Source organism: Cyprinodon variegatus, unplaced genomic scaffold (genome assembly GCF_000732505.1).
Source record: "Cyprinodon variegatus isolate N-32 unplaced genomic scaffold, C_variegatus-1.0 Scaffold585, whole genome shotgun sequence".
NCBI lineage: Eukaryota > Metazoa > Chordata > Actinopteri > Cyprinodontiformes > Cyprinodontidae > Cyprinodon > Cyprinodon variegatus.
In genome coordinates this window covers 392,662-398,661 of record NW_015151038.1, presented here as the reverse complement: position 1 = coordinate 398,661, position 6,000 = coordinate 392,662, and the positions used below count along the sequence as shown (strand labels likewise).

At 36.3% G+C, this 6,000-nt stretch overlaps 1 protein-coding gene across 3 annotated transcripts in view; it reads left to right on the top strand.

Moving 5' to 3' along the window:
• Positions 1 to 140: 140 nt before the first annotated feature.
• The window catches only part of slc39a14 (solute carrier family 39 (zinc transporter), member 14), a 29,023-nt gene continuing 23,163 nt past the window's right edge, over positions 141 to 6,000 (top strand). For 2 of the 3 annotated variants that reach the window (XM_015392309.1, XM_015392310.1), the window contains exon 1: positions 141 to 379. The gene's annotated coding sequence lies outside the window, so the exon portion shown is untranslated. Of the gene's footprint in view, positions 380 to 4,091; positions 4,226 to 6,000 lie in introns of those variants that run through there. The other variant, XM_015392311.1, reaches the window with a different exon arrangement.

Here is a 6,000-nt window from a genome sequence, read left to right as displayed (position 1 = left end):
AAATAAATCTGTCTAAGTCTAGCAGGATTTTCTGACCCTGATTTGTCTGAAGTTTTTGTAGTGCTTCTTTTCAACCACTTGGGGGCGACATAACCAGCTTTCAATTCCACCGGCAGAGAACAATCGACGTCACCACGGAAGCTGAACCGAGCAGCACACATCCTCCAGTAGCTGCTGTTTGGTCTGTTTGAAACAAAGGTCAGCAGTCAGAGGGAGGGAGAGAGAGACGGAAAGCAGCAGCGTCAGGCTGTTAGTGAATGGAAGCGAACGAGGTTTTTTTTTTCTAACGTAACTGTGGATGTTTGGCCTGTCAGAGCCGGAGGGACGCTGCGGTAGAGTGGAGTTGACGTCAAAGCCTGTTCTGTGACACCATCACAGGGTAAGCTAACAATCACCGGAGCTAATGAAGAAGAACAGGAGCTAGTGGTCCTGACCCGAGCTTATTACTAGTTAATTGCGTTTTAATTACATGCTAACCAGAGAAGAATACAATAATTACGTAACGAAGAAATACAAGACTATTGGTTAACTAAAGGAGTAAGCCTAACGGGCATCGTTAGTTCTATTGATGCTATTCTCATTATTTTTGCTGTGATGATGAAGGAAGGCAGTTACTCTGAAAGTTTGTGCTCACATTTAAAATATCACACACATATCTTCCAGTCACTCTATTAAAGCATTAGGTGAGAAATATAGAAACAAAAAACAGAAATGTTAAACAGAGGAGAATAACAATCCACTTATTTTCTCTTAAGAATGACTGACATTCGCTTTATTTTTTGCTATAAGTTCAAATGGTCTGTTTTAAAGAAAAAAATGTTACAGGCAAAAGATCAGATGGTGGAAGGGTTTGTAAAAAAAAAGTCAAAATAGAATGCCGCGTTATTAAGAGAAGACATTAAATTAGAAATTGAAAACAACAGCAACAAAGTAATGTATTTGGGGAATAAAAGAAAACAAAACAGTCTAAAACACTTCTCTGTGAATCTAAACAGTACAGAATAACATTCGCATGTATGTTTAAAACACCACTAACTTTGAGATTAAATGCATTCAAACTCTGCATGCCGGTAATATATTTGGCTAAATGAATAAGCTATGGTGATACCTCTTTGTGTGGGAAAATAAAATGAGCAAAAAAGGCTTCAGTGATGCTTTAACGCACCCAAGACTTGGGCCTCCTTTAGCAGATACCCTGCTGTGACCCTGACCTTAGATGACATTGGTGTCACTTAAGCAACCAGGTTGTCTTTTGACTCCCCTCTTCAAAGTCTGCCACTTGTGTTCAATTCAATTCATTTTATTTAAATAGCACAATTCACAACATATGTCATCTCCAGGCACTTTACAGTTCACCAGATCATCCAGTCAAACTGAATTAAAGTTTTCTATCTAAGGAAAACCAGTTGATTGCATCGACTCATTGACTCAAATGCAATCCCTCTCATGAAGCATGCTTGTAGCGACAGTGGAGAGGAAAAACTCCCTTTTAACAGGAAGAAACCTCCAGCAGAACCAGGCTCAGTGTTGTGTTTGTGTACCTAATATAATCCATCAGCAGTATTTCCTGTTCAACCACTTACTAATAAAAGGAAGTGGTTGAACTGCCACCAATTCACAAAACACTCTAGTGCTGTCACCTTCATCCGGGTTGTGTTCTGTGAAATATTTTGCTGATGGCTTGGGATAGAATGAGGCCTAAGGTGGAATGTTTAGAGAAAAGGAAAAGAAAGTCCCCTGCAGGGCCAATGTAGTTATCAGAGAGAGTTTGACGTCTTCTGCTAAAGTTGACAAAGAGTGATGGAGCCCAGAGTTCTTGCCTGCTCCTGGCACTCTGTAGGATTATAAACTTGGGCAAAACAACACTGTTCTCTCAGTGCTGTCAGGCTGTGGAAATGAGTCAGTACTGTGTGGCATGTAGATGATGATGATGATGATATGATGATGTCAGCTACCTTAATAGAAAACTGAAATAGATTGTTAAAAGAAAGAGCTAAACTATACTTTTGTTTTTCAAAACTTTATTTAGATAATCACGACTGACATGCCGATATAAAAACGCGGTATTTTTTAATTACTAATAAAAATATGACAAATAATATTTTTTATGTATGTATTTATAGTTAATAAATTGAATAAACAGGTAAAACGTTTGAAATATAGCAAATTAAAATGATTCCTAAGCAATAAGATTAAGGTGCGACTCAGTGGTGCTGGGTTCAAATTCCAGCCTTTGGCAGGTTCTTTGTCTGCATGTGTTTGGTCTCACCAGGTGCTCAGTCTTCCTCCCACGGACTGTTGCCTTAGCTGGTCCTCTCCTCTAAAGTGCCCTAAGGTGTGTGTGTTCATGGTTGCTTGCTCTGTGTTGTTTCTGTGTGTCGGGCTGTACAAGGCTAAGCAAAAATAAATAATGGGTTTCTGATAACAGGAAAATAAATAGATAATCTTGTTTTTATGTTTCTGTCCTGAGAATGAGGGTCAAATCATCTTGGTGGTTCATGTACATCTCTTATTGGGTTTTTCACACTTGTAAACATGAACCATAATCCTAGCAAACCCAGTTTGAATTTATAGTTTTAATATTAATTAGGAATTAAACAATTACTCATGATTATGGCTGGGTATTTTCGCCAAAGTCCTGAATCAATTCGATTTTGATTCACATTTTTTCATTCATCGATTAATTTGGATTCGATCAGTTTTTACAATAATGAAAGTGGTTCAACTGTGGTTCCAAATACCCTTTTAATTTGTATTTTTTCCTGTCACATTAAACACAAACGCAAACTTGTAAATCAGACAGTTTAAACATGAGATGTGAACAAAACTGTCTCAAAAGTGCAAACTTGTTTGTGAAAAGTGAAAAAGTGAAGCCTCACTCGAGCAAGCAGATGTGACACAGCAGACATGCATGAGCTGCATTATCTTCACTTCACAAACCATATTTGCAGCATTGTCTGTAACAACTACAGGGTGTTTGCTGGTCAGCCCCCATTTGTTAATGTCTTCAGTCTACCTATTGGCTATATTTTCAGGTGTATGGCTTAATGTAATCTTGAGTTCATATTTCCTGCTCATTTGAATGTGAACGTCATGCTATAAAACTATTTCACTATAAAGGATTTCACTATAAGGATTCACTATAAAATGAATCAATCTCATTTCATAGACATCGATTTTGCAAAAATGTAAAGGAATCGATTCAAAATCGATTAAATAGATTTTTTTACCCAGCCCTACTCATGATTAATTGATTATTGAAAAAATCATCAACCTGTTAAATAATTTATATTCCAGATTTAATAATAATCTGGAATATAAAAACTGTAAAATGTGCATTTAAGCTGATAGAGCGACCCACATTGGGCTCAGAATGAAATATGTAAACATTTTGCATTTAAGATTAAAATCATTTTCCTCTGTCAATATGCTCTTTCCAGAACTCCTCAAGTGGAAACCTTTTAGTTTCCTCAGGTTTAATCTAGCAAAAAAAAAAAACTCTCCTTTAAGGAATCTTTGGCTATCCGATTATTAATAGGTGAATTAAAAAAATAATCGACAGATAAATCGATTTGCTAAATAATCATTAGTTGCAGCCCTATTATTAATCATGATAGAGGTTTTTCAGATTTTTTCTGGACTGTTAAGTTAGTATTTTAATGTCTTACTTTAACTTCCATGATTTTGAAGCTCATACATGTTGCTTTCCTCTTAAAGCATAATTTTAAACACCTGACATAGCCTCTTTAAAGCCATACATTACTGCTTGGCTGTATTAAAGTAGCCCAAGATTTGGTTAAGGTGCAGGGGTACATGTTAGTGCTTATTCTGTGGCTTCCAGTACCTGGGTGCTCTGATATCAGAGTCCTTCCTTTAAACCATTAATTTTAAGTTGGACAGGAGTTAGCTGTTTGCCCAGGATGAGTGGAGGACGTCAACAATGAGCTCGGTGAACCAACATCATGCCCACAACCATCTCTCTCTCAGCTAATGACAGGCTTTGCAGGTGGGATGGGCTGAGAAATGAGGGAACAATAATGATAGGTTTCAGGTTTAGGTTGATGAATCAGTTTGTAGCTCAGACTGGTGTCCCCCCTAGCTGCATATAAAGCTGAATGTGAAGCCTTCAGTGGATAAGTGGTGATCGGTTTGCTGGAGAAGACTTCCACGGGGTATGAGGGAGCTCATGAGGAGGTGCTGACTTTCCTGTTTCCATGCTTTAAAGGTATAGTAAGATGATAAGGAATATTATTATGGATGCAACAGACCGGCTTCCTTTGGCTTTCTTTGACTTCTAAGATTAGGACTTTGATTTCTATAAGAATTATATGACAGAGAAACATTTATCTACAAAGTTTGTTTAGTTAAAAAAAGATTTTGAGCATAAAAAAAGATGGTTAAGCCCCCACTGTTACTTTAAGTTTAAGCTTTAATGTCTTTATTGATCAGGTTGAAAATTAATTGGTTAATGTATTAGAGTCGGCCTGTCTAATACTGCTTGATTATGAGGAAATAATCATATTTAAGGCATTTTTTGTCAATATAAGAATCACATTTATTTGACATGTAAGTTTGGATCATGCTTCATTTTTTTGCTAAAAAAATCTATGATTTTGAAATATTCAACCAATTCTGATGTTGGCAGTTGTTTGGATATGAAAATAAATTTGAGATACAAACTTATTTAGAAACACAGAAAGTGTGAGTTTGCAGCTTTAAATGTCTCTAATAAACATGGGAGAAACATCAGCTTTCAGGGTCCATTGAGAGAAAACAGCTAATTGTTAAATTATGTATATTTATTTTTGTCTTGGAGGAGCAATTACATGTCATATGTGTAAGAATAAATTAAATAAAAATCAAGGGTTCCTACATTGTAAGTAGCCAGACCTAAAAAGTAAGTTGATTAACTAAAATAAAGATAAATCAAAATTTAAATTAAGTACTTAGCAATTAGTTTCAAGTAACGATTGGTGTGCAACTATCTTAAAGTAAAGCTGTGTGAATCTGCTCTAATCAATTGATTCTTTGTCTGAATGAATGCTTAAACATTTGTGACGAACCCTGATAAAACAGATTAAACAGAGGTAGACCTTCTCTATATTTGTGCCAGACATGTTGCAAGGTTGTCTGCTTTTCTTTTTACTATTTTTTCATCCTTAGAGGACACCTAATAATGGGACAATGAAAGACATTTAAGCTAAAATGCTCAAAACAATATTTTGACTACAGACACATTTTAAAAATCCCTTTATGATGCTTAATACAATGGAGATGGAAGCTGAAGATGGCTGAAATGATTTCCTTAAGCTGCAAACATTCAGAAATGTCTGACATTTTAAAATTTTGTAAGGCAGCAATTTGTTAGTTTGAAACAATCAGAAGTCAACTAATCTTCTGTTGCAGACATTTTGATCCAATATGCAGTTTTAATTATTTTCTGTTTTAGTGTCATATTATTTCTTGAGAGAGACAGTATCATTACAGAGTGGGCTTTTAACTGTGTTATAATGCTATTCCTTCATCAGAATTAGGGCTGGACGATTAATTGCGTAAATTTAATAAAATGCAATTTTCAAATCGCAGAGGCGCTCAATCATAGTCCCATTACACTTATCAAGATACCTCACTCTAGCTCTTTAGGTAGCAATTTCGATTATTGGTTATTGGTAATCGAACTGATTCATGCTGTAATCCTCTGGAGTTCTGCAGCCCTTCCCTGACCTGTCAAAACGAGCAGTGGGAGAATATCTATATAAGACATTTCTCTCCAGGAAGCAGCTACCTTACCCACACTATAAACAAACGGACACTTTCTCCACTCCAGGGAGGGCGATGTAAAGGAAACGGAGAACCTCCTTCAGCTGCTAATCTGCTCAAAGGCTGCAACCGATCCTTTTAGCTTATGTTCAAGTCATTAATGATCCCTGATTCAGTCTTGAAAAACTCTTAAGTTTGTACAGCCTTTAGAATTGGTGGGATTCACCTGCATAATGAAAT